General features: G+C 56.3%; 1 long non-coding RNA gene across 1 annotated transcript; it reads left to right on the top strand.

Annotated features, from left to right (window-relative positions):
* The first annotated feature begins 4,402 nt into the window (after positions 1-4,402).
* On the top strand, positions 4,403-8,411 carry LOC135327505 (uncharacterized). Its single transcript, XR_010387710.1, has 2 exons — positions 4,403-4,521; positions 5,905-8,411. It is a non-coding gene; the product is annotated as an uncharacterized LOC135327505 (long non-coding RNA).
* The last annotated feature ends 19,015 nt before the right edge of the window (positions 8,412-27,426 follow it).

The following is a 27,426-nucleotide window of genomic DNA, read 5'->3' as shown; positions in this document are numbered from 1 at the left end:
GCTACACCTGCTGGGAAGCCCATGGTCTCCAGTGGAGCCATACCCTCACCCGGGGCTCCACTGGTTCAAGCACAGCCCCGGCTGGTAAAGAAGCCTTTACGGGCTCCTGGGGTGTGACAGGCCTGTATCATACCCTGCATCACCCCGATCCGCAGCTCCTCCAGAGTGTCCAAGTCAGGCCTTACAGGGCTCGGGGCTCGGCTTTTGTACTCGCAGCAGCCCACGGCCACACAGATGGGCCGGTGCCTCCTGGACCTCTGTCCAGGGCATCCTTTCTCCCTTATCTCTGACACGCTCACAGGCTTCCAACTTCCCGATTCTTAGGCTCAGCCCTTGCTCCCCCAACGCCTCATCTTCAGGCAGGGCTCAGAGAAGTGCCCCTGCCTTTGGCCAAGGCACTCCTCTTGTCGCCACGATTTGCGTAGCCTCCTCGTGTGAAAAAGGAGTACACGGCTCTCAAGTCCTGAGCACCTGTACCACACAGGCCATGCTCCTTCTTGGTTCTTCCAAACCTCCTCCTTTCTGGCCATGTCCCCGTTCCTGCCATGGTGGCTTGTGCAGGTCTTGTCCTCCTAATAACCACCACAGCTACCTCCTTCACTGCCCTGGCCTCTTGTATCAGAGGGCTTTCCTCACCCTCGGAATCCCAAACATCCCCATCCCACGTCTCCAGGTCCCAGGCACTTTCACTCAATGCTGCTGCTTCTCTCTGCTCTAAGCCTTTTCCCAGACACAGCACTGCAGCCAGGCACCGCACCATGGCGCTGGTGCCTCCTTAGGAGCCCTGCCCCAATTGTTTTGTGCCGTTTGTAAACGCTGCTCTTTTCCTTGCCCCACAGCTTCTGCAGCACTGGCCAGATCAAACAACAGCTGCTGGCAAGCAGAGCACTTCCTCTCTGCCTTTGGTTGATGCAAAGAAAGGCCATTTTCGCAATGGCTTTCACCACTGATGAGAGGGGCAGCTTGCTTAATGAGTAAGTCAGTCATCCCCAGCATCCCCTCCGTGCTCTCACAGAGCTTGCCCCAACAAACCTCGGCTTCTCGGGCCAGAGGACACGTCCACTCCTTTTGCTCCTTGCTTTTTCCTCCCTCCTTGAAGAGGGGCTTTTCACCCTTCCCAACAAGGTCCTCCTCCCTGGCCCAGGGGGCACCCTTACTTCCCCACACTTCAGCAAGGCCGCCTGGGCACCTCTGTGGCAGATGGCTCTTGGCTAATCCTGCTCAGACCCACAGGAGGCAGTAGGGACGGCTTAGCTCCCAGGCGTCATCGGCCGTGGGGAATATCCCCAACTCACCTGTCTGATGCCTGAGGTAGTGACAACTAAACTGTCCCCAAGCATTACATCCTGCTAGTAGGATTGCTACCCTTTCCACGTTAGGACGCAGACTAGAAACCTGGAGGTTTTCAAACAGAGGTGCATAGGCGATACAAGGTTTGAGAAGACCAGTTTCTCTGTCATCCGCCTACTTCTTCCAACAAGCCAGTCAGCTTGCAGCTAAGACCTCATCTACCTAGTTCCTTGGCAGGCACGTGTCCCTCTGTCTTCTGGGCTCTGGAGAGCTGGTCTCCCTTTGAATTCTTGGCCCTTGCTAACTGGCTCCATAGCAGTTGGAGAGCTGGCTTTCAGCCCTCAGAGCTTGAAGGCAGCACTCTTGCCATGTCAGTCACTAGCAAGAGCCCAGCAGCTCCTCTGCTAAGCACCTGGCAGGGCCCCAAGTGCCCTAGCAGGCCTTAACAGTGCTGACCATCCTCACCTGGGGGCTGCACCAGCACACCCCCCCCTCACCTCACCCCACAGGTGTCCATGGGCCCAGAAGCCCTATTTAAGCTTGGGCCTGGGCCTGGAGCCCCTGCCTGAGCTCTGTTGGAGAGCTGTTGCTCTTCAGCTCAGCCAGGGCCCTCCCTGGCCAAGCGCCCTGGTGGCCCAGAGCCTGCTCTGGGGACTGACCTTCTGCCTTCTTCTCCTGGTGCTGCCTTGTCATCTTGGGCCTGCCTGGCAGTCACTGGGCCTGACCCTGACCCTGACCCTGACCTGCTCTTGTGGCTTCCCCTTGGACCTGCCTCGTCGTCCTGAACTTGCCTCATGCTCTGCACTCTTATTGGAGCTGGCCATGATCTCTGGGCCTGTCCTGCTTGGGTGCTGTGGGACAGGGCCCTTGCTGCTGATGCCCTGGCCCTGCATTTGCCTCCTGGCTCCCCATCCTTAAGGAGCAGCTGGCCCTTCCCGATCCCAGACGCACCCTAGGATGCCAGTGGAGAAGTCTCTTGATGAGACTTGGGAGGTGCCCTCACCAAGGGCCTTACTCAGAGCACGGCTGCTGTGACAGGTGTCTTGGAGTCACCTTGAACGACTGAGCGCACAGACCGCTCGTCCTCCTTTTGGGCTGTGATGTTCTGCTGAGACGCAGCAGAAGCCTGGCATGGAGGGGTTGTGTTCTGGTGCCTCGGGCCCTGTATGCAGGGAGGGGGCCTTCTGTGAAGCCCCCACCTGGAGGGTCTCTCTCAGCATGGTGAGCTGGTGTGTACAGGAAACTCCAGTCTGAGGTACATCTGCGCCAAGGTAAAAGGAGTGACTGACTGACTGACTGACTGACTGATGGAAGTGTAATGTGCCATTAACTTCCATCCCAAAGCAAAAGATGGGGAGTTTTACAGGAGGAAGAGCTTACTTAGCTGCAGCCTAACAAGGCCTCGTGCACTGGAAACACTGGTAAGCACCACAGGAGAAGGACCACGAATACCTTCGGTATACGAGCTAGGAAAACCAACGACAACCACCATCCAACAGCCTTCTCATTTACGGCCCAGGCAAGCCTCAGGGCGAGCAACGAGGGATGCGCCTCAGGGCGCGGCGCGGCGCGGCCGCAGCCCTCCCGCTCGGGGGCACAAGGGAGCGCGGCCGGCAGAGGCGCGGTACTTGCCGCCAGCAGCGTAGCGGTGGCTGCGAGCTGCGGGCGGCTCCTTGACGGCGCGCCTCATCCCGGAGACCCGCCTCGGGGAGAGAAGAGAGAGAAAGCCGGCCCGGGCTGCGCCCGCCCCACCGCCGCGCGGCTCCGCGCCAGGAACGGACGCCCAACGGCTGCGCGCTCCTCGCCGCCGCCGCCGCCGCCGCCGCCGCCCAGCTCCCTCCCGACCGCTCCGCGCACCGGCGGAACCGGCCGGCCGCGCGCGAAGCCGCCCCAGCGGCCCGCCGTCCCCATGGCAACGGCGGCGGCGGCTCGGGGCTCTTCGCCACCACCCCCCGCCCCGCCCGCAAGGGGGCGTGGCCTGCAGCCCCCACGCCCCGAACCCGCGGCGGGATAGGCGGGTGGGGAAGGCGCGGAAGCTGCGTCCCCTGCCGCTTGCCGTCGCCGCCGTTTTGCCGGGTGCCGTCGCCGCGGTAGCGGTGAGGGTTGAAGCATGGCGCAGCCCGTCTGATGCCCTGCTCAGCTGGTCCGCAGTTCGGCGTGGGCTCGGGGCGTGTACTCAGCGGGGGCTGTGCTCAGGGGTGCGGGCTGCCTGCCCTCGCGGCATCCTGGCCGGGCTGGGGTCGGCTGTGCAGGCCCCGCAGAAGCGATGCCGCCAGCCACGCCGGGATTTATGCTCCCGTCGAGCCGCGTGAGGTTTGGTGCCTCCGCCGTTGCTGCGGCGTAGCACAAGCCGGCCAGAACAGTGCTTTTGCTCTGTGTGATGCACTCTTTCTAGGCGAGCAGGTGAGGAGTGAGGAGCTGAACCTCCAAGTTCACCTTGGCTGGCCTTGTAAGGGGGGCTGGCTTGCGCCCGGTGGCCCGTTCCTTTTCCTGCTAAGGGCCGCTCTTTTCTGTCTTCCTTCCCAGGACGTGCAAAAGCTAATCGATGAAGCATGGGAGAAGCTGGAAGGTGGTAACCAAGGCCAGACGCTGGATTGTGCCCACAAATCGTCAGGTGCGGCTACGGCACATGAACAACAGAGGCAGGGCGCCTTCCAAAGCGCCTCCTGTCTAGCTGGACAAGGTTTGCATTGGAACGTCCCCAGTGGCAGGAGAGACAGGGTAAAAAGTTGAGGGCTGCCGCCTGCTCAAAAGGCATGATGTGACTGACGGGGTGTGTGATGTGGCAAACCACATATGAAAGACCTCAAGCCTAGGTGTCCTTGTTTGCTAGCAGAGGGCTGTGTTAGCTTTCATTTTCCACAGCCTATTGGGAGAGTTCAGTGAATCACTGCTGTGCGTTCCAGGGGGCTCATGCAAGGAAGACAGAGGGGGCTATCACTGCTGGAGATCTAGGAATATGTAGTAGCACCTCTCAAGTTGACACAGCCACAACACACATGGTTCATAGGACCCTCTGGACAGATGAAATGCTTATATCCAGATATATATCCAGATATATGTCCTTCCTCCAGGGAAGACAGTACTTTATCATTGCATTTGTGTTAAATTTTCAGGGGCTGCTGTCCTGCTTTCAATGACTTCTGTCTTCTTCCGGAATACCGAAGAAAACTCTGCTGGGCTGGGCTCCCATTGTTGGGTGAGATGAAGTTTCCTGAGGTTATTCTTGAGGTAGGGACATGAAGAAACAGAGAGCAGCCAAGGTGGGGTTCACTAATCCAGTGTTAGGGGTTTCCCTTACCCTTGCCTCTGTTTCTGCATTGCTCTTGCAGGTACCTACTTGCTTCTTGTGTCTCCCTACAGGGGAGTATTTCCTCTGCAAACCTGCCTCAGGTCCTCAGTGCTGAGTGGCTTCTAACAGGGGAACTTGGTCAGGCAGGGTTTGCCTTCCCAGTCCTTGTGAAGACTGTTGGTATTATTACATTGAAGGTAAAGGAGCATGGGGCCTCGAGAGGCCTGAGGTGTGAGCGATGTGGGGCTCCAAGTGAGCACAGGTGGGCACTGGCAGCCAGCACTGTTGACTTGCCTCAAATTTAATTTGCCAGACTGTCCTGCCATGGCAACAAAACTCTTTTGCTGACTCTGTGAATTGTTACTTTCTGGGGGGGAAGGGAAAAAATAAAGTCTTCCCTTTTCCATAGGGAAATGGGGGGCTGACTGCAGTCCCTAGAGATCCCATGAGGTAGCAAAAAAAGCGAGATTCAGATATGCTCCCTTCCCCTCCTCTAAACACGTCTCCTATCCTCTGCAGTCAAGAGCCTGCTGCCCAGAGCAACAACTAGAAAAAAAAGTGCAGGCCCAGCCCTTCTCTTATGCCACTGTGCCTTCTTCGGGCTACAGGAAAAAAGCTGCTGCCGCCACCATGAAGCTGAGCCGCCGGCAGAGAACTGCTGACTGTACGTGGTTGCTCGCTTCAGTTGGCTCTGCAGGCCCTGGTGGTGCAGAGTGTCAAAAGCAGGGACTAGACAAGGCTGCTGGTGGCTCCCAAATCACTCCCTCCTCCCTGGGACTTCAGAGAGTTTAATACTTGGGAGGAGATGTTGTGATTTCCGAGGGCTGCCTCTCTGCAGAGGAAGAGAGCAGCTTCTGTGTCCTGTCAGGTTGAGCTTGGCCTGGAAATACGGCGCTGCCTTGTCTACTGTGATGTCGCTGCCTGCCGTTGACATCACAAGCCGTCGCTGCTGTGTGAGGTAGCAAGAGCAGGGCGGCAGCTCCGGGCTGCCCCTGCCGCTTGGTCACTCCCTGTCGTGGAGGCAAGGAGGTCGGAGCGCTTTTGGCCCATGCCCACGCAAACAGGGTGTTTGGCAACTGCAGCTCTGCAAGGATGTTCAGAAATCACGGCCAAGACCTACGCTGGTATGGAGGTGCTTCTTCGGGGAGTTCTAGAGATCCCCCTCTCTTCTCCCCAAGTGCCGTTTGCAGCTAATCAGCCCGGCGCTGGGGGACGGACTGGGGAAGAACACAAGGACAGCCTCCGAGCTCAGTGTAAAGGTGGCTGAAGGCAACAGCAGGTAGCACGTGTCCTGTGTGCCTGAGCCCCTTTCTTTCTTGTAGGCAACCTGCGAGCCAAGGGCCTGTTCTCCAGAGCACCGGAGTCCGCAGGCAGGACCAAGGCCAGCTTCAGCATCCTGGCAAAAGTAAGCTGACGCGATTCTTCAGTACAGCTCTCTCTGCTTGTTACCATTTACAGTGTGGCTTGTTTGCATGGAAGGAGAAGGCTGTTGTCCAATGGCAGTGAGAAAAACCGGCTCAAATACAACTGCATTACGAGAGCTGTTGCTTCTGCATGGCTCAGCCATCCAAAGGCAGGAAATGCAACGTGGAGGCTTTATGCGACCATATAAGCCTTTTTTCTGAAATGTGCAAAGACTCAGTGGTTGCCTGCTGTTTTTCATGTGCAGGTTTCCTCGTCCAGGTCAAACTCGCTCTATACTTTCTCCAGCTGGTGAAGAGCTTTTCAGCCCCCAGTTGTTTCAAACTCTTGTCAGAGGCAGAGCAAGAGCTCCCAGAAGCCCGGCCTTAGGCTCTGCCTCAAGGTCCTGGGGACCAGGAAAGGCAGCTCTGCCTATGACCTAAGAGGCCGACCCTCTGTAGCCCTAAAGGGAGATATGACCTGATTAAGGAGTGATTTTTGGACTGGAGGGAATTCATTTCCCGTCCCCTGTCCTGCTTGCAGCTGCAGAGCAACTGACAGAAGCGGGAGCAAGTCACAGAAACGGGAGGATGCCTCCTGTCCTCTGCCAACACAAAGAGGACGAGTAGAAGCCCTAACCTAGAATTACACACGAGCTCACTGGACTTTTTCCATCTTGCCTCTTTCTCAGGAGTTTTCTGGCTCATCTGGCATTTCATCCTGCTGAGCGTAACGTCTCCTCAGCGCTTTGTGCTCCACGTTTTGGGCACTATTGCAAGGTAAAGCTGAGGCAGCACCTTTTCTTGAGAGTGGGGGGAGAACAGTCTCGGCACAAGTACCGACTGGATGGTGGGCAGGAGAAGCGGGTGTGAATTATGTCCTTTGCGTCTCCAAAGAATCGCCTCTACTCCCTTAGGCAGGAAGTACGGCCCTAGCTTTTGTTGGCACTGCTTCTCCTGGTCTGGAGTTAATCCTCCATCCCTAGCTCCCCTATGCCAATCCTCACCCTCCCAAATGCCCCACTGCCACAGTGGCTGAAAGCTTGACCACTGACTGGAGCTCGTGCGCGAGCAGGCCACTTCCCAAGTCAGTAACGCCAGGTGCAAGAGCTGCAGTTGCTACTGCTGCTCTGGAGCCTGCTTAGGGCCTGCACAGCTGCAGCCAGCTTCACCCTTCTTTTCCTCCATGCTCCTCCACAGGCAAAAGAAGGCTCGGAAGACAGTTCTCCTGGTGCTGCTTGCTCTGTTTGCCTCCCTTCTTGGTGAGTGTCTGTAGAGCCCCGAAGTCACGGTGGTTCTTTACGAGAGACCCCGTGCTTGCTTCTGCTTGGGTCCATGTAGACGGCTGTGGCCAGAGGAGCCCAACTAGGAGCAGGAAGGCCCTGAGAGAGGGCTGCCCCGCTTCCACGTGCCTCAGAGCAACGGGGGTGGGCACAGGGTGACTTGCTTTTCCCCGGAGCTGAAGCTAAGTCTCCTAAGCCTGGGGAGCGGCAGTGGCTAGCCTGCTTGCCCCAGGAAGTGGGGAAGCTTCCTTCAGGAGAGAGCAGCATGTCCCGGGGAAGGAATCTTCATCTCTTCAGAGGCCCCTCTTCCATCATCCTCTCTTCCCGAGAAGAAGAGAGGAGACACAATGATGGCATCTGTGCCTGACCCTCAGAGTGCAGCAGGCAGCCCTATGGAGGGAGGCAGCTGGTTAAGGTTTCATGAGGCGCTAACAAAGCCTGGGAGATCCCCGTGCTGGCTTGTCACCCTTCCCAAGCAGTCTCCAGCCGCAGGAGCACTTGCAGCCTGTCTTTTGCTGGCACACCAACTCACGCACAGCTTCCTAACATCAGCTGGGTGTCAGCATGCCTGAAGGACTGGAGCCCTACTTGCACACAGCTCTTCTGGCATGAGCAAGTTCGAAGTGTAAAGAGAGCTTTGGTTTGTGACCAACAGGTGTTTACCACGTGGGGCTGCTGGATGAAGGAAGCATCCGGACGACCGCAGCAGCAGCGAGGGCCTACATCTTCTCCTCCTTTCAACCTATCTGTCAGCAGGTGACATTCTGGGTGCCTCAAATCCAGGCTGCTTCTGCCAGTCTTAACCCAAGGGCATCAAGGGTGGCTTTGTTAAAAGGCCCTTTCTTGCGGGGGCTAGCGCAAGGTCCACGAGCCACCATTGCCAGGTCTGTCAGGTGAAGGTAAACTGCCCAAACACCAGTGCCTTAACATGAAGCTCCTGGTATAGGGCACAGCTGAAAATGGACCGCTGTTATGCACGTGGTTACCTCAAAGTACTGGGTTGTTTCTGAAATCTTGAGTCTTTTGGTCTGGCTCATTCTTTGCCCAGCCGTTCAACACAGCAACCACTAAAAAGTGTGTCTGTGTGTGTTGTCTGTGTGTGTGTGCACGTGCACATGCCTAATAAAGCCAGCAGCTTTATAGTAATAGAGCCTTTCATGGTGGTCTTAAGAAAGGAACTGTAATGACAGCACACCTTGAAATGGAGCAATAACCAGTGTGGTACTGGCCCAGCTCTCCAGGAACAGAGGAAATTCAAGGACTATGCACAAAGGCATGTGGTGTAGGCATCTCTTGAGCTGTCAAGTCAGTGGCCGACAAATGGTAGAAGGCTTTTTAAGAATCGATCCGTTGGATTCAAGGAAATGTCGGTGCTTCTCGAATAGCACAATAGCCAGTGTGACTTGTGTTCTCTTGCCTGGCAGTCTCTCGGGATAATTTCCCAGTGCATGCTAGCGGAGTAGCTGGCTCCCCGGAGGCATGGGGTCTGTGCCTGTTTGCTTCCCGTTGCTGTAAAGGCCATACCATTGCCCCACACCTTCCTTTCTGCAGCAGGTCTGTTGGTGTTTGAACTGAACGTTCCCTTACTTGTCCCCATAGGAGGAGTTTCCTCTCTCTGGCGTGCACGTGAAGACGCAGAGGTAAAAATGATTTCCTCTTGGCTAGATGATGCTTTAGAGGAGCTCCAGGCCTGTCTCACACAAACTTCACACGACACAATTCCCAGGGCTCTTCCCACTGCCCTGCCTGCCTCTCTGCTTTTCCTTTCTCCCTAGTGGGCAGCTATATCTCCATGTCCCTTCGAGGCCTGGAGCAACCCCTCCATGAGCCTTTTAGCTAGGGCAGGGCTGTTGGAAGCTCCACCTTTCCGCTGCTGGAGAAGGGGCATAGGGGTAGGCCCCATCCTGCAGCTGTTTCTCACACTCTCAGCCACTGGCTGGAGTCCAGCCACTTGATGCTCCCAGGCACCTCGAGGGAGATTTGTTGCCTCTCTCCCATTCCCATGGCATAGCACCAGCCCGCAAGAACGGTGGTCTCTGTCTCTGTGGCGCACTTTTTCCAGGCAAGCGGATGAGGTATTAGGAGCAACACTTAGCGAAATCCAGACCCTCCAAGGAGAGCTGCGTGAGCTCCAGGAAGTCCTCCACGCTCTGAGATGGAGCGCAAAGGACGTTGCCCGGCGTGCTCTCAACGAAGCCCTGAAGCAGACTGAGGGCATGACAGCGTGGGTAAGAGACCATTGCAGAAGGCTCTCCTCAGAGATTTTTCTTCCCCGCCCCGGCACGTATCCTAGTAGAGTTCCCTGCCACAGCTAACAGAAAGGCTCGGAGCACTGGAGTGAGCAGCCCCGCCACTCTGATACTGGTCAATGGGAGCCAAGCAAACCTGGGAGCTTTTCAGGGAATTCCCAAGCTCCTTAGGCCAGAGTGCAACAGCCAAGTTCACCTTAGCTGGCCCAGGAAGGGAGCTGGGATGTGCCCCTTTGCCTCTAATAGCTGCTCTCTTTTCTGTGTCTTCCCAGCATGTTCAAAAGTTAATCGAGGAAGCACTGGAGAAGCTGGAATATAACCAAGTCCAGATGCCGGATTTGGCCCGCAAATCATCAGGTGCGGCTACAGCACGGGAACAACCAAGACAGGGCGCCTCCTCTCTGTGCTTCAGCCTGTGTTAGCTTTCCTTTGCCATGGCCCATTAGCATAGCTCCATGAGCCACTGCTGTGTGTTCCAGGGGGGCTCACGCAAGGAAGACAGAGGGGAACGTCCCTGCTGGAGATCTAGGAATACCTAGTAGCATTTTTCAAGTTGACAGTGCAGTGGGAACAGGCGTCACCGTGGCAGTGTTCATTAGGACACAGCTATGTCCGCATGCCTTGATTCCTGCTCCGGGAGCACTAATTGGAATCCATGGAAGTAACAGTGGAGGGAAAGGAGGCAGGTACCAGGGCTGCGACAGTTCCCGTACAAGATGGCTGTTCAATAAATCCTTTTCTTTCCGAGTCTCTCCGGAGTTCATCCATGTCAGGAATTGAAATAACTGTCACAGGGGAGTGTCTCTGCTGCTTGTCTGAGGACAGGTCCACAGCCTACGGGGTTCATGAGATCCTCCGGAGAGATCACAGCCTTATAAACAGATGCAGTCCTCCAGGGAAGACTGGACTTGATCAGTGCATTCTTGTTTCAGGGGCTACCATCATTCATTCCAAGACTTCTGCCTCCTTCCGCGACACCAAAGGAATACTCTTCTGGGCTGGGCTCCCCTTGCTGCACTCCATGAAGTCTCCTGAGGTTATCCTTGAGGTAGGGACACCAAGAAACAGAGAGCAACCAAGCTGGGAGGGGAGAACCAAACCCACTGTGGAGAGTGTCCCTTTCCCACATGAACAGCGTGCACTGTTCTTCCTTCAGCCTGAAAATCATCCGGGAAACTGCTGGTCTTTCCCCGGGAGTCAGGGTCACGTCTTCATCAAGCTGCCCAAAGCAGTCTTTCCACGAGCTGTTACGCTGGAACATATTTCAGCGAGAGTGTCCCCTGGAGAAAACATCTCCAGTGCTCCGAAAGACTTTGCTGTCTATGTAAGTGCTTCCTCTAGAGTCGGGGGGGTTGTGAAGAGCATTTCTAAGCATGGCAGGGTGGCAGCGGGCAGGTGAATACAGGTCCCGCAACGCTGGGAGGATTCTCTCTGGCCTGCGACTTCCTCCGAGCCTGGAGGAGAAACAAACTCCTTTGAGTTACTCCATTTCCATCACACGCCTTTCCTTTGCGGTGTAGCCTCAGAGCAAAGCTTCCCATTTCCGGGGCCGCGCAGTGCTAAATGAGCCCTGAGTTGCAGGAGCTGGCACACTGGCTCTGCCACCACTCCTCCCAAATAATCCCCCTGCCCCTACTTCCTTTCTCCTCCTTGGTGCCAATTCTCTTTCCTGCGCACCCAAAGCTGCTCTTCCCAACACTCCCACCTCGGCCTAATTCTGGCCGCTTCAGTAGTTGCCCTAGGGAAGCTGAGTCTTCCCGCTGTGTACCTCCCTCTCTTCTTTTCTCCACCCCTGCCTTTCCGTAGGGGATGAAGGCGGAAAATGAGGAGCAGGGGCTGTTCCTAGGAGAGTTCACGTACGTGGCTGCAGAACATCCCTTCCAGACTTTCCAGCTGAAGGTACAGTGAGGAAGAGGCATGAGAAGTGTATGGGGGGAGGAGGAGGAGGAGGAGAAGTGTAGCTGGCAGGGGAGAAGCTCTAAGTAGTCGAAGGCCAGGGAGGAAAAGACAGCTCATCTCTTCTCATTTCAGAACGAGCGCTCTGACTCCATAGAGTACGTGAAGCTGAAGGTGCTGAGCAACTGGGGCCACCCGGAATACACATGCGTCTATCGAGTCAGGGTCCACGGTGACGCAGTACCCAATGAAGAGGACCCAGCATGGCGCTCTGCTGGAAACAACAGAGTACCCTGATTAAAGCTCGCAAGATTTGAGCAGCAGTGGTGATGGGCTACTGTGTGTGCCTTTCCTGCCTCCTTTCAATCCAGACTGCTCTGTCCTTGACAGCACCTCTTGAGATTGTTCTTGGCACTCTCATCGACTCGTTCCCATGCTTAAAGTGTCACCTGCAGGACGGGCTAGGCCTTCCCCCGTCCGTCCAGCATTTTTCTCACACCGCAATGGGCTATTGCTGGAGAAGGGGCAAACCGGTGAGGAAAGCGGGGAAACCAAGAGAGCTTTCCTTTAAATGGAAAGGCAGAAATCCTCTTTGACTCGGAGGACAGTGGCAGAGCAAAGCAGCAGTTTGTCAGGCCAGTACAGCAAGCCACTGCTGTCCCTGGTTCCTTATGCCTTGCATGACTTGATGCCTGTTGGCTGCAGGAGGAGGCTCCCGCTGCATGCGGGCAAGCACTCTCCTCGTGTGGCTCCCCATCCTCCTCTCAGCGTGGCTTTTACGGACAGGCTGGATGGGGCTGTTCCCCCAGCTTTTGGCCTCTTCTATCATCCCTCTCCCCCCCTTCAGCAGACCTTGTGGTCTCCCCTCCAGGCCCTTTTCTGTGCTGGTACAGGGGCTGGAAGATGGGGTCTCTGGCTGGCATCACCTCCTACGCTTTGTTCAGCATGTTTGGCTGATTTTCCTGGGACTAGGGGACCCTGACAGTCTAAGAAGGTGGCTTCTGATCCTGTGTGTATCAGCAGAGCAGTTTTCTGTTCCCACGCCCCTCGTCGTGTACATCACACCTCCAAGTAACCCCTTTCCCCGTGCCCCGTGTCAGCGTGGTGGCGGTGGGCCTTCCTGGCACCAGGGCTTGGGACTCCGAGTGCTGGGAGTTTGTGCAGGACGCGCGTAGGTTTTCCTCTGTGGCAGGAGGAGCTGGTGTTTTCCCACCTCCTCTGATTTCTTCCCCTTTCCTCATAAGGCTTTTCTCTGCCACGCCAGTCAAACTCCTGTAAGCTGACCATCCAGTTCCTCCTCATTCACCCCGAGGCTTTGCCAAGCGTTGCCAAATTACCCCTCCGGGAAGGAAAGGTGTCTGCCTTTGCAGTTGCTGCATCCTTCTTTGCCTCCCCTTTTTGTGCTACACCTGCTGGGAAGCCCATGGTCTCCAGTGGAGCCATACCCTCACCCGGGGCTCCACTGGTTCAAGCACAGCCCCGGCTGGTAAAGAAGCCTTTACGGGCTCCTGGGGTGTGACAGGCCTGTATCATACCCTGCATCACCCCGATCCGCAGCTCCTCCAGAGTGTCCAAGTCAGGCCTTACAGGGCTCGGGGCTCGGCTTTTGTACTCGCAGCAGCCCACGGCCACACAGATGGGCCGGTGCCTCCTGGACCTCTGTCCAGGGCATCCTTTCTCCCTTATCTCTGACACGCTCACAGGCTTCCAACTTCCCGATTCTTAGGCTCAGCCCTTGCTCCCCCAACGCCTCATCTTCAGGCAGGGCTCAGAGAAGTGCCCCTGCCTTTGGCCAAGGCACTCCTCTTGTCACCACGATTCGCGTAGCCTCCTCGTGTGAAAAAGGAGTACACGGCTCTCAAGTCCTGAGCACCTGTACCACACAGGCCATGCTCCTTCTTGGTTCTTCCAAACCTCCTCCTTTCTGGCCATGTCCCCGTTCCTGCCATGGTGGCTTGTGCCTGGCAACTGGTGCTCTGCTTCCCCGCTCTGCAGGTCTTGTCCTCCTAATAACCACCACAGCTACCTCCTTCACTGCCCTGGCCTCTTGTATCAGAGGGCTTTCCTCACCCTCGGAATCCCAAACATCCCCATCCCACGTCTCCAGGTCCCAGGCACTTTCACTCAATGCTGCTGCTTCTCTCTGCTCTAAGCCTTTTCCCAGACACAGCACTGCAGCCAGGCACCGCACCATGGCGCTGGTGCCTCCTTAGGAGCCCTGCCCCAATTGTTTTGTGCCGTTTGTAAACGCTGCTCTTTTCCTTGCCCCACAGCTTCTGCAGCACTGGCCAGATCAAACAACAGCTGCTGGCAAGCAGAGCACTTCCTCTCTGCCTTTGGTTGATGCAAAGAAAGGCCATTTTCGCAATGGCTTTCACCACTGATGAGAGGGGCAGCTTGCTTAATGAGTAAGTCAGTCATCCCCAGCATCCCCTCCGTGCTCTCACAGAGCTTGCCCCAACAAACCTCGGCTTCTCGGGCCAGAGGACACGTCCACTCCTTTTGCTCCTTGCTTTTTCCTCCCTCCTTGAAGAGGGGCTTTTCACCCTTCCCAACAAGGTCCTCCTCCCTGGCCCAGGGGGCACCCTTACTTCCCCACACTTCAGCAAGGCCGCCTGGGCACCTCTGTGGCAGATGGCTCTTGGCTAATCCTGCTCAGACCCACAGGAGGCAGTAGGGACGGCTTAGCTCCCAGGCGTCATCGGCCGTGGGGAATATCCCCAACTCACCTGTCTGATGCCTGAGGTAGTGACAACTAAACTGTCCCCAAGCATTACATCCTGCTAGTAGGATTGCTACCCTTTCCACGTTAGGACGCAGACTAGAAACCTGGAGGTTTTCAAACAGAGGTGCATAGGCGATACAAGGTTTGAGAAGACCAGTTTCTCTGTCATCCGCCTACTTCTTCCAACAAGCCAGTCAGCTTGCAGCTAAGACCTCATCTACCTAGTTCCTTGGCAGGCACGTGTCCCTCTGTCTTCTGGGCTCTGGAGAGCTGGTCTCCCTTTGAATTCTTGGCCCTTGCTAACTGGCTCCATAGCAGTTGGAGAGCTGGCTTTCAGCCCTCAGAGCTTGAAGGCAGCACTCTTGCCATGTCAGTCACTAGCAAGAGCCCAGCAGCTCCTCTGCTAAGCACCTGGCAGGGCCCCAAGTGCCCTAGCAGGCCTTAACAGTGCTGACCATCCTCACCTGGGGGCTGCACCAGCACACCCCCCCTCACCTCACCCCACAGGTGTCCATGGGCCCAGAAGCCCTATTTAAGCTTGGGCCTGGGCCTGGAGCCCCTGCCTGAGCTCTGTTGGAGAGCTGTTGCTCTTCAGCTCAGCCAGGGCCCTCCCTGGCCAAGCGCCCTGGTGGCCCAGAGCCTGCTCTGGGGACTGACCTTCTGCCTTCTTCTCCTGGTGCTGCCTTGTCATCTTGGGCCTGCCTGGCAGTCACTGGGCCTGACCCTGACCCTGACCCTGACCTGCTCTTGTGGCTTCCCCTTGGACCTGCCTCGTCGTCCTGAACTTGCCTCATGCTCTGCACTCTTATTGGAGCTGGCCATGATCTCTGGGCCTGTCCTGCTTGGGTGCTGTGGGACAGGGCCCTTGCTGCTGATGCCCTGGCCCTGCATTTGCCTCCTGGCTCCCCATCCTTAAGGAGCAGCTGGCCCTTCCCGATCCCAGACGCACCCTAGGATGCCAGTGGAGAAGTCTCTTGATGAGACTTGGGAGGTGCCCTCACCAAGGGCCTTACTCAGAGCACGGCTGCTGTGACAGGTGTCTTGGAGTCACCTTGAACGACTGAGCGCACAGACCGCTCGTCCTCCTTTTGGGCTGTGATGTTCTGCTGAGACGCGGTATTGGAGCCTGGCATGGAGGGGTTGTGTTCTGGTGCCTCGGGCCCTGTATGCAGGGAGGGGGCCTTCTGTGAAGCCCCCACCTGGAGGGTCTCTCTCAGCATGGTGAGCTGGTGTGTACAGGAAACTCCAGTCTGAGGTACATCTGCGCCAAGGTAAAAGGAGTGACTGACTGATGGAAGTGTAATGTGCCATTAACTTCCATCCCAAAGCAAAAGATGGGGAGTTTTACAGGAGGAAGAGCTTACTTAGCTGCAGCCTAACAAGGCCTCGTGCACTGGAAACACTGGTAAGCACCACAGGAGAAGGACCACGAATACCTTCGGTATACGAGCTAGGAAAACCAACGACAACCACCATCCAACAGCCTTCTCATTTACGGCCCAGGCAAGCCTCAGGGCGGGCAACGAGGGATGCGCCTCAGGGCGCGGCGCGGCGCGGCGCGGCCGCAGCCCTCCCGCTCGGGGGCACAAGGGAGCGCGGCCGGCAGAGGCGCGGTACTTGCCGCCAGCAGCGTAGCGGTGGCTGCGAGCTGCGGGCGGCTCCTTGACGGCGCGCCTCATCCCGGAGACCCGCCTCGGGGAGAGAAGAGAGAGAAAGCCGGCCCGGGCTGCGCCCGCCCCACCGCCGCGCGGCTCCGCGCCAGGAACGGACGCCCAACGGCTGCGCGCTCCTCGCCGCCGCCGCCGCCGCCGCCGCCGCCCAGCTCCCTCCCGACCGCTCCGCGCACCGGCGGAACCGGCCGGCCGCGCGCGAAGCCGCCCCAGCGGCCCGCCGTCCCCATGGCAACGGCGGCGGCGGCTCGGGGCTCTTCGCCACCACCCCCCGCCCCGCCCGCAAGGGGGCGTGGCCTGCAGCCCCCACGCCCCGAACCCGCGGCGGGATAGGCGGGTGGGGAAGGCGCGGAAGCTGCGTCCCCTGCCGCTTGCCGTCGCCGCCGTTTTGCCGGGTGCCGTCGCCGCGGTAGCGGTGAGGGTTGAAGCATGGCGCAGCCCGTCTGATGCCCTGCTCAGCTGGTCCGCAGTTCGGCGTGGGCTCGGGGCGTGTACTCAGCGGGGGCTGTGCTCAGGGGTGCGGGCTGCCTGCCCTCGCGGCATCCTGGCCGGGCTGGGGTCGGCTGTGCAGGCCCCGCAGAAGCGATGCCGCCAGCCACGCCGGGATTTATGCTCCCGTCGAGCCGCGTGAGGTTTGGTGCCTCCGCCGTTGCTGCGGCGTAGCACAAGCCGGCCAGAACAGTGCTTTTGCTCTGTGTGATGCACTCTTTCTAGGCGAGCAGGTGAGGAGTGAGGAGCTGAACCTCCAAGTTCACCTTGGCTGGCCTTGTAAGGGGGGCTGGCTTGCGCCCGGTGGCCCGTTCCTTTTCCTGCTAAGGGCCGCTCTTTTCTGTCTTCCTTCCCAGGACGTGCAAAAGCTAATCGATGAAGCATGGGAGAAGCTGGAAGGTGGTAACCAAGGCCAGACGCTGGATTGTGCCCACAAATCGTCAGGTGCGGCTACGGCACATGAACAACCGAGGCAGGGCGCCTTCCAAAGCGCCTCCTGTCTAGCTGGACAAGGTTTGCATTGGAACGTCCCCAGTGGCAGGAGAGACAGGGTAAAAAGTTGAGGGCTGCCGCCTGCTCAAAAGGCATGATGTGACTGACGGAGTGTGTGATGTGGCAAACCACATATGAAAGACCTCAAGCCTAGGTGTCCTTGTTTGCTAGCAGAGGGCTGTGTTAGCTTTCATTTTCCACAGCCTATTGGGAGAGTTCAGTGAATCACTGCTGTGCGTTCCAGGGGGCTCATGCAAGGAAGACAGAGGGGGCTATCACTGCTGGAGATCTAGGAATATGTAGTAGCACCTCTCAAGTTGACACAGCCACAACACACATGGTTCATAGGACCCTCTGGACAGATGAAATGCTTATATCCAGATATATATCCAGATATATGTCCTTCCTCCAGGGAAGACAGTACTTTATCATTGCATTTGTGTTAAATTTTCAGGGGCTGCTGTCCTGCTTTCAATGACTTCTGTCTTCTTCCGGAATACCGAAGAAAACTCTGCTGGGCTGGGCTCCCATTGTTGGGTGAGATGAAGTTTCCTGAGGTTATTCTTGAGGTAGGGACATGAAGAAACAGAGAGCAGCCAAGGTGGGGTTCACTAATCCAGTGTTAGGGGTTTCCCTTACCCTTGCCTCTGTTTCTGCATTGCTCTTGCAGGTACCTACTTGCTTCTTGTGTCTCCCTACAGGGGAGTATTTCCTCTGCAAACCTGCCTCAGGTCCTCAGTGCTGAGTGGCTTCTAACAGGGGAACTTGGTCAGGCAGGGTTTGCCTTCCCAGTCCTTGTGAAGACTGTTGGTATTATTACATTGAAGGTAAAGGAGCATGGGGCCTCGAGAGGCCTGAGGTGTGAGCGATGTGGGGCTCCAAGTGAGCACAGGTGGGCACTGGCAGCCAGCACTGTTGACTTGCCTCAAATTTAATTTGCCAGACTGTCCTGCCATGGCAACAAAACTCTTTTGCTGACTCTGTGAATTGTTACTTTCTGGGGGGGAAGGGAAAAAATAAAGTCTTCCCTTTTCCATAGGGAAATGGGGGGCTGACTGCAGTCCCTAGAGATCCCATGAGGTAGCAAAAAAAGCGAGATTCAGATATGCTCCCTTCCCCTCCTCTAAACACGTCTCCTATCCTCTGCAGTCAAGAGCCTGCTGCCCAGAGCAACAACTAGAAAAAAAAGTGCAGGCCCAGCCCTTCTCTTATGCCACTGTGCCTTCTTCGGGCTACAGGAAAAAAGCTGCTGCCGCCACCATGAAGCTGAGCCGCCGGCAGAGAACTGCTGACTGTACGTGGTTGCTCGCTTCAGTTGGCTCTGCAGGCCCTGGTGGTGCAGAGTGTCAAAAGCAGGGACTAGACAAGGCTGCTGGTGGCTCCCAAATCACTCCCTCCTCCCTGGGACTTCAGAGAGTTTAATACTTGGGAGGAGATGTTGTGATTTCCGAGGGCTGCCTCTCTGCAGAGGAAGAGAGCAGCTTCTGTGTCCTGTCAGGTTGAGCTTGGCCTGGAAATACGGCGCTGCCTTGTCTACTGTGATGTCGCTGCCTGCCGTTGACATCACAAGCCGTCGCTGCTGTGTGAGGTAGCAAGAGCAGGGCGGCAGCTCCGGGCTGCCCCTGCCGCTTGGTCACTCCCTGTCGTGGAGGCAAGGAGGTCGGAGCGCTTTTGGCCCATGCCCACGCAAACAGGGTGTTTGGCAACTGCAGCTCTGCAAGGATGTTCAGAAATCACGGCCAAGACCTACGCTGGTATGGAGGTGCTTCTTCGGGGAGTTCTAGAGATCCCCCTCTCTTCTCCCCAAGTGCCGTTTGCAGCTAATCAGCCCGGCGCTGGGGGACGGACTGGGGAAGAACACAAGGACAGCCTCCGAGCTCAGTGTAAAGGTGGCTGAAGGCAACAGCAGGTAGCACGTGTCCTGTGTGCCTGAGCCCCTTTCTTTCTTGTAGGCAACCTGCGAGCCAAGGGCCTGTTCTCCAGAGCACCGGAGTCCGCAGGCAGGACCAAGGCCAGCTTCAGCATCCTGGCAAAAGTAAGCTGACGCGATTCTTCAGTACAGCTCTCTCTGCTTGTTACCATTTACAGTGTGGCTTGTTTGCATGGAAGGAGAAGGCTGTTGTCCAATGGCAGTGAGAAAAACCGGCTCAAATACAACTGCATTACGAGAGCTGTTGCTTCTGCATGGCTCAGCCATCCAAAGGCAGGAAATGCAACGTGGAGGCTTTATGCGACCATATAAGCCTTTTTTCTGAAATGTGCAAAGACTCAGTGGTTGCCTGCTGTTTTTCATGTGCAGGTTTCCTCGTCCAGGTCAAACTCGCTCTATACTTTCTCCAGCTGGTGAAGAGCTTTTCAGCCCCCAGTTGTTTCAAACTCTTGTCAGAGGCAGAGCAAGAGCTCCCAGAAGCCCGGCCTTAGGCTCTGCCTCAAGGTCCTGGGGACCAGGAAAGGCAGCTCTGCCTATGACCTAAGAGGCCGACCCTCTGTAGCCCTAAAGGGAGATATGACCTGATTAAGGAGTGATGTTTGGACTGGAGGGAATTCATTTCCCGTCCCCTGTCCTGCTTGCAGCTGCAGAGCAACTGACAGAAGCGGGAGCAAGTCACAGAAACGGGAGGATGCCTCCTGTCCTCTGCCAACACAAAGAGGACGAGTAGAAGCCCTAACCTAGAATTACACACGAGCTCACTGGACTTTTTCCATCTTGCCTCTTTCTCAGGAGTTTTCTGGCTCATCTGGCATTTCATCCTGCTGAGCGTAACGTCTCCTCAGCGCTTTGTGCTCCACGTTTTGGGCACTATTGCAAGGTAAAGCTGAGGCAGCACCTTTTCTTGAGAGTGGGGGGAGAACAGTCTCGGCACAAGTACCGACTGGATGGTGGGCAGGAGAAGCAGGTGTGAATTATGTCCTTTGCGTCTCCAAAGAATCGCCTCTACTCCCTTAGGCAGGAAGTACGGCCCTAGCTTTTGTTGGCACTGCTTCTCCTGGTCTGGAGTTAATCCTCCATCCCTAGCTCCCCTATGCCAATCCTCACCCTCCCAAATGCCCCACTGCCACAGTGGCTGAAAGCTTGACCACTGACTGGAGCTCGTGCGCGAGCAGGCCACTTCCCAAGTCAGTAACGCCAGGTGCAAGAGCTGCAGTTGCTACTGCTGCTCTGGAGCCTGCTTAGGGCCTGCACAGCTGCAGCCAGCTTCACCCTTCTTTTCCTCCATGCTCCTCCACAGGCAAAAGAAGGCTCGGAAGACAGTTCTCCTGGTGCTGCTTGCTCTGTTTGCCTCCCTTCTTGGTGAGTGTCTGTAGAGCCCCGAAGTCACGGTGGTTCTTTACGAGAGACCCCGTGCTTGCTTCTGCTTGGGTCCATGTAGACGGCTGTGGCCAGAGGAGCCCAACTAGGAGCAGGAAGGCCCTGAGAGAGGGCTGCCCCGCTTCCACGTGCCTCAGAGCAACGGGGGTGGGCACAGGGTGACTTGCTTTTCCCCGGAGCTGAAGCTAAGTCTCCTAAGCCTGGGGAGCGGCAGTGGCTAGCCTGCTTGCCCCAGGAAGTGGGGAAGCTTCCTTCAGGAGAGAGCAGCATGTCCCGGGGAAGGAATCTTCATCTCTTCAGAGGCCCCTCTTCCATCATCCTCTCTTCCCGAGAAGAAGAGAGGAGACACAATGATGGCATCTGTGCCTGACCCTCGGAGTGCAGCAGGCAGCCCTATGGAGGGAGGCAGCTGGTTAAGGTTTCATGAGGCGCTAACAAAGCCTGGGAGATCCCCGTGCTGGCTTGTCACCCTTCCCAAGCAGTCTCCAGCCGCAGGAGCACTTGCAGCCTGTCTTTTGCTGGCACACCAACTCACGCACAGCTTCCTAACATCAGCTGGGTGTCAGCATGCCTGAAGGACTGGAGCCCTACTTGCACACAGCTCTTCTGGCATGAGCAAGTTCGAAGTGTAAAGAGAGCTTTGGTTTGTGACCAACAGGTGTTTACCACGTGGGGCTGCTGGATGAAGGAAGCATCCGGACGACCGCAGCAGCAGCGAGGGCCTACATCTTCTCCTCCTTTCAACCTGTCTGTCAGCAGGTGACATTCTGGGTGCCTCAAATCCAGACTGCTTCTGCCAGTCTTAACCCAAGGGCATCAAGGGTGGCTTTGTTAAAAGGCCCTTTCTTGCGGGGGCTAGCGCAAGGTCCACGAGCCACCATTGCCAGGTCTGTCAGGTGAAGGTAAACTGCCCAAACACCAGTGCCTTAACATGAAGCTCCTGGTATAGGGCACAGCTGAAAATGGACCGCTGTTATGCACGTGGTTACCTCAAAGTACTGGGTTGTTTCTGAAATCTTGAGTCTTTTGGTCTGGCTCATTCTTTGCCCAGCCGTTCAACACAGCAACCACTAAAAAGTGTGTCTGTGTGTGTTGTCTGTGTGTGTGTGCACGTGCACATGCCTAATAAAGCCAGCAGCTTTATAGTAATAGAGCCTTTCATGGTGGTCTTAAGAAAGGAACTGTAATGACAGCACACCTTGAAATGGAGCAATAACCAGTGTGGTACTGGCCCAGCTCTCCAGGAACAGAGGAAATTCAAGGACTATGCACAAAGGCATGTGGTGTAGGCATCTCTTGAGCTGTCAAGTCAGTGGCCGACAAATGGTAGAAGGCTTTTTAAGAATCGATCCGTTGGATTCAAGGAAATGTCGGTGCTTCTCGAATAGCACAATAGCCAGTGTGACTTGTGTTCTCTTGCCTGGCAGTCTCTCGGGATAATTTCCCAGTGCATGCTAGCGGAGTAGCTGGCTCCCCGGAGGCATGGGGTCTGTGCCTGTTTGCTTCCCGTTGCTGTAAAGGCCATACCATTGCCCCACACCTTCCTTTCTGCAGCAGGTCTGTTGGTGTTTGAACTGAACGTTCCCTTACTTGTCCCCATAGGAGGAGTTTCCTCTCTCTGGCGTGCACGTGAAGACGCAGAGGTAAAAATGATTTCCTCTTGGCTAGATGATGCTTTAGAGGAGCTCCAGGCCTGTCTCACACAAACTTCACACGACACAATTCCCAGGGCTCTTCCCACTGCCCTGCCTGCCTCTCTGCTTTTCCTTTCTCCCTAGTGGGCAGCTATATCTCCATGTCCCTTCGAGGCCTGGAGCAACCCCTCCATGAGCCTTTTAGCTAGGGCAGGGCTGTTGGAAGCTCCACCTTTCCGCTGCTGGAGAAGGGGCGTAGGGGTAGGCCCCATCCTGCAGCTGCTTCTCACACTCTCAGCCACTGGCTGGAGTCCAGCCACTTGATGCTCCCAGGCACCTCGAGGGAGATTTGTTGCCTCTCTCCCATTCCCATGGCATAGCACCAGCCCGCAAGAACGGTGGTCTCTGTCTCTGTGGCGCACTTTTTCCAGGCAAGCGGATGAGGTATTAGGAGCAACACTTAGCGAAATCCAGACCCTCCAAGGAGAGCTGCGTGAGCTCCAGGAAGTCCTCCACGCTCTGAGATGGAGCGCAAAGGACGTTGCCCGGCGTGCTCTCAACGAAGCCCTGAAGCAGACTGAGGGCATGACAGCGTGGGTAAGAGACCATTGCAGAAGGCTCTCCTCAGAGATTTTTCTTCCCCGCCCCGGCACGTATCCTAGTAGAGTTCCCTGCCACAGCTAACAGAAAGGCTCGGAGCACTGGAGTGAGCAGCCCCGCCACTCTGATACTGGTCAATGGGAGCCAAGCAAACCTGGGAGCTTTTCAGGGAATTCCCAAGCTCCTTAGGCCAGAGTGCAACAGCCAAGTTCACCTTAGCTGGCCCAGGAAGGGAGCTGGGATGTGCCCCTTTGCCTCTAATAGCTGCTCTCTTTTCTGTGTCTTCCCAGCATGTTCAAAAGTTAATCGAGGAAGCACTGGAGAAGCTGGAATATAACCAAGTCCAGATGCCGGATTTGGCCCGCAAATCATCAGGTGCGGCTACAGCACGGGAACAACCAAGACAGGGCACCTCCTCTCTGTGCTTCAGCCTGTGTTAGCTTTCCTTTGCCACGGCCCATTAGCATAGCTCCATGAGCCACTGCTGTGTGTTCCAGGGGGGCTCACGCAAGGAAGACAGAGGGGAACGTCCCTGCTGGAGATCTAGGAATACCTAGTAGCATTTTTCAAGTTGACAGTGCAGTGGGAACAGGCGTCACCGTGGCAGTGTTCATTAGGACACAGCTATGTCCGCATGCCTTGATTCCTGCTCCGGGAGCACTAATTGGAATCCATGGAAGTAACAGTGGAGGGAAAGGAGGCAGGTACCAGGGCTGCGACGGTTCCCGTACAAGATGGCTGTTCAATAAATCCTTTTCTTTCCGAGTCTCTCCGGAGTTCATCCATGTCAGGAATTGAAATAACTGTCACAGGGGAGTGTCTCTGCTGCTTGTCTGAGGACAGGTCCACAGCCTACGGGGTTCATGAGATCCTCCGGAGAGATCACAGCCTTATAAACAGATGCAGTCCTCCAGGGAAGACTGGACTTGATCAGTGCATTCTTGTTTCAGGGGCTACCATCATTCATTCCAAGACTTCTGCCTCCTTCCGCGACACCAAAGGAATACTCTTCTGGGCTGGGCTCCCCTTGCTGCACTCCATGAAGTCTCCTGAGGTTATCCTTGAGGTAGGGACACCAAGAAACAGAGAGCAACCAAGCTGGGAGGGGAGAACCAAACCCACTGTGGAGAGTGTCCCTTTCCCACATGAACAGCGTGCACTGTTCTTCCTTCAGCCTGAAAATCATCCGGGAAACTGCTGGTCTTTCCCCGGGAGTCAGGGTCACGTCTTCATCAAGCTGCCCAAAGCAGTCTTTCCACGAGCTGTTACGCTGGAACATATTTCAGCGAGAGTGTCCCCTGGAGAAAACATCTCCAGTGCTCCGAAAGACTTTGCTGTCTATGTAAGTGCTTCCTCTAGAGTCGGGGGGGTTGTGAAGAGCATTTCTAAGCATGGCAGGGTGGCAGCGGGCAGGTGAATACAGGTCCCGCAACGCTGGGAGGATTCTCTCTGGCCTGCGACTTCCTCCGAGCCTGGAGGAGAAACAAACTCCTTTGAGTTACTCCATTTCCATCACACGCCTTTCCTTTGCGGTGTAGCCTCAGAGCAAAGCTTCCCATTTCCGGGGCCGCGCAGTGCTAAATGAGCCCTGAGTTGCAGGAGCTGGCACACTGGCTCTGCCACCACTCCTCCCAAATAATCCCCCTGCCCCTACTTCCTTTCTCCTCCTTGGTGCCAATTCTCTTTCCTGCGCACCCAAAGCTGCTCTTCCCAACACTCCCACCTCGGCCTAATTCTGGCCGCTTCAGTAGTTGCCCTAGGGAAGCTGAGTCTTCCCGCTGTGTACCTCCCTCTCTTCTTTTCTCCACCCCTGCCTTTCCGTAGGGGATGAAGGCGGAAAATGAGGAGCAGGGGCTGTTCCTAGGAGAGTTCACGTACGTGGCTGCAGAACATCCCTTCCAGACTTTCCAGCTGAAGGTACAGTGAGGAAGAGGCATGAGAAGTGTACGGGGGGAGGAGGAGGAGGAGGAGAAGTGTAGCTGGCAGGGGAGAAGCTCTAAGTAGTCGAAGGCCAGGGAGGAAAAGACAGCTCATCTCTTCTCATTTCAGAACGAGCGCTCTGACTCCATAGAGTACGTGAAGCTGAAGGTGCTGAGCAACTGGGGCCACCCGGAATACACATGCGTCTATCGAGTCAGGGTCCACGGTGACGCGGTACCCAATGAAGAGGACCCAGCATGGCGCTCTGCTGGAAACAACAGAGTACCCTGATTAAAGCTCGCAAGATTTGAGCAGCAGTGGTGATGGGCTACTGTGTGTGCCTTTCCTGCCTCCTTTCAATCCAGACTGCTCTGTCCTTGACAGCACCTCTTGAGATTGTTCTTGGCACTCTCATCGACTCGTTCCCATGCTTAAAGTGTCACCTGCAGGACGGGCTAGGCCTTCCCCCGTCCGTCCAGCATTTTTCTCACACCGCAATGGGCTATTGCTGGAGAAGGGGCAAGCCGGTGAGGAAAGCGGGGAAACCAAGAGAGCTTTCCTTTAAATGGAAAGGCAGAAATCCTCTTTGACTCGGAGGACAGTGGCAGAGCAAAGCAGCAGTTTGTCAGGCCAGTACAGCAAGCCACTGCTGTCCCTGGTTCCTTATGCCTTGCATGACTTGATGCCTGTTGGCTGCAGGAGGAGGCTCTCGCTGCATGCGGGCAAGCACTCTCCTCGTGTGGCTCCCCATCCTCCACTCAGCGTGGCTTTTACGGACAGGCTGGATGGGGCTGTTCCCCCAGCTTTTGGCCTCTTCTATCATCCCTCTCCCCCCCTTCAGCAGACCTTGTGGTCTCCCCTCCAGGCCCTTTTCTGTGCTGGTACAGGGGCTGGAAGATGGGGTCTCTGGCTGGCATCACCTCCTACGCTTTGTTCAGCATGTTTGGCTGATTTTCCTGGGACTAGGGGACCCTGACAGTCTAAGAAGGTGGCTTCTGATCCTGTGTGTATCAGCAGAGCAGTTTTCTGTTCCCACGCCCCTCGTCGTGTACATCACACCTCCAAGTAACCCCTTTCCCCGTGCCCCGTGTCAGCGTGGTGGCAGTGGGTCTTCCTGGCACCAGGGCTTGGGACTCCGAGTGCTGGGAGGTTGTGCAGGACGCGCGTAGGTTTTCCTCTGTGGCAGGAGGAGCTGGTGTTTTCCCACCTCCTCTGATTTCCTCCCCTTTCCTCATAAGGCTTTTCTCCGCCACGCCAGTCAAACTCCTGTAAGCTGACCATCCAGTTCCTCCTCATTCACCCCGAGGCTTTGCCAAGCGTTGCCAAATTACCCCTCCGGGAAGGAAAGGTGTCTGCCTTTGCAGTTGCTGCATCCTTCTTTGCCTCCCCTTTTTGTGCTACACCTGCTGGGAAGCCCATGGTCTCCAGTGGAGCCATACCCTCACCCGGGGCTCCACTGGTTCAAGCACAGCCCCGGCTGGTAAAGAAGCCTTTACGGGCTCCTGGGGTGTGACAGGCCTGTATCATACCCTGCATCACCCCGATCCACAGCTCCTCCAGAGTGTCCAAGTCAGGCCTTACGGGGCTCGGGGCTCGGCTTTTGTACTCGCAGCAGCCCACGGCCACACAGATGGGCCGGTGCCTCCTGGACCTCTGTCCAGGGCATCCTTTCTCCCTTATCTCTGACACGCTCACAGGCTTCCAACTTCCCGATTCTTAGGCTCAGCCCTTGCTCCCCTAACGCCTCATCATCAGGCAGGGCTCAGAGAAGTGCCCCTGCCTTTGGCCAAGGCACTCCTCTTGTCGCCACGATTCGCGTAGCCTCCTCGTGTGAAAAAGGAGTACACGGCTCTCAAGTCCTGAGCACCTGTACCACACAGGCCATGCTCCTTCTTGGTTCTTCCAAACCTCCTCCTTTCTGGCCATGTCCCCGTTCCTGCCATGGTGGCTTGTGCCTGGCAACTGGTGCTCTGCTTCCCCGCTCTGCAGGTCTTGTCCTCCTAATAACCACCACAGCTACCTCCTTCACTGCCCTGGCCTCTTGTATCAGAGGGCTTTCCTCACCCTCGGAATCCCAAACATCCCCATCCCACGTCTCCAGGTCCCAGGCACTTTCACTCAATGCTGCTGCTTCTCTCTGCTCTAAGCCTTTTCCCAGACACAGCACTGCAGCCAGGCACCGCACCATGGCGCTGGTGCCTCCTTAGGAGCCCTGCCCCAATTGTTTTGTGCCGTTTGTAAACGCTGCTCTTTTCCTTGCCCCACAGCTTCTGCAGCACTGGCCAGATCAAACAACAGCTGCTGGCAAGCAGAGCACTTCCTCTCTGCCTTTGGTTGATGCAAAGAAAGGCCATTTTCGCAATGGCTTTCACCACTGATGAGAGGGGCAGCTTGCTTAATGAGTAAGTCAGTCATCCCCAGCATCCCCTCCGTGCTCTCACAGAGCTTGCCCCAACAAACCTCGGCTTCTCGGGCCAGAGGACACGTCCACTCCTTTTGCTCCTTGCTTTTTCCTCCCTCCTTGAAGAGGGGCTTTTCACCCTTCCCAACAAGGTCCTCCTCCCTGGCCCAGGGGGCACCCTTACTTCCCCACACTTCAGCAAGGCCGCCTGGGCACCTCTGTGGCAGATGGCTCTTGGCTAATCCTGCTCAGACCCACAGGAGGCAGTAGGGACGGCTTAGCTCCCAGGCGTCATCGGCCGTGGGGAATATCCCCAACTCACCTGTCTGATGCCTGAGGTAGTGACAACTAAACTGTCCCCAAGCATTACATCCTGCTAGTAGGATTGCTACCCTTTCCACGTTAGGACGCAGACTAGAAACCTGGAGGTTTTCAAACAGAGGTGCATAGGCGATACAAGGTTTGAGAAGACCAGTTTCTCTGTCATCCGCCTACTTCTTCCAACAAGCCAGTCAGCTTGCAGCTAAGACCTCATCTACCTAGTTCCTTGGCAGGCACGTGTCCCTCTGTCTTCTGGGCTCTGGAGAGCTGGTCTCCCTTTGAATTCTTGGCCCTTGCTAACTGGCTCCATAGCAGTTGGAGAGCTGGCTTTCAGCCCTCAGAGCTTGAAGGCAGCACTCTTGCCATGTCAGTCACTAGCAAGAGCCCAGCAGCTCCTCTGCTAAGCACCTGGCAGGGCCCCAAGTGCCCTAGCAGGCCTTAACAGTGCTGACCA

Source organism: Dromaius novaehollandiae, chromosome 2 (assembly GCF_036370855.1).
Source record: "Dromaius novaehollandiae isolate bDroNov1 chromosome 2, bDroNov1.hap1, whole genome shotgun sequence".
Classification (NCBI taxonomy): Eukaryota; Metazoa; Chordata; class Aves; order Casuariiformes; family Dromaiidae; genus Dromaius; species Dromaius novaehollandiae.
This window is presented reverse-complemented; position numbering and strand designations above follow the sequence as displayed.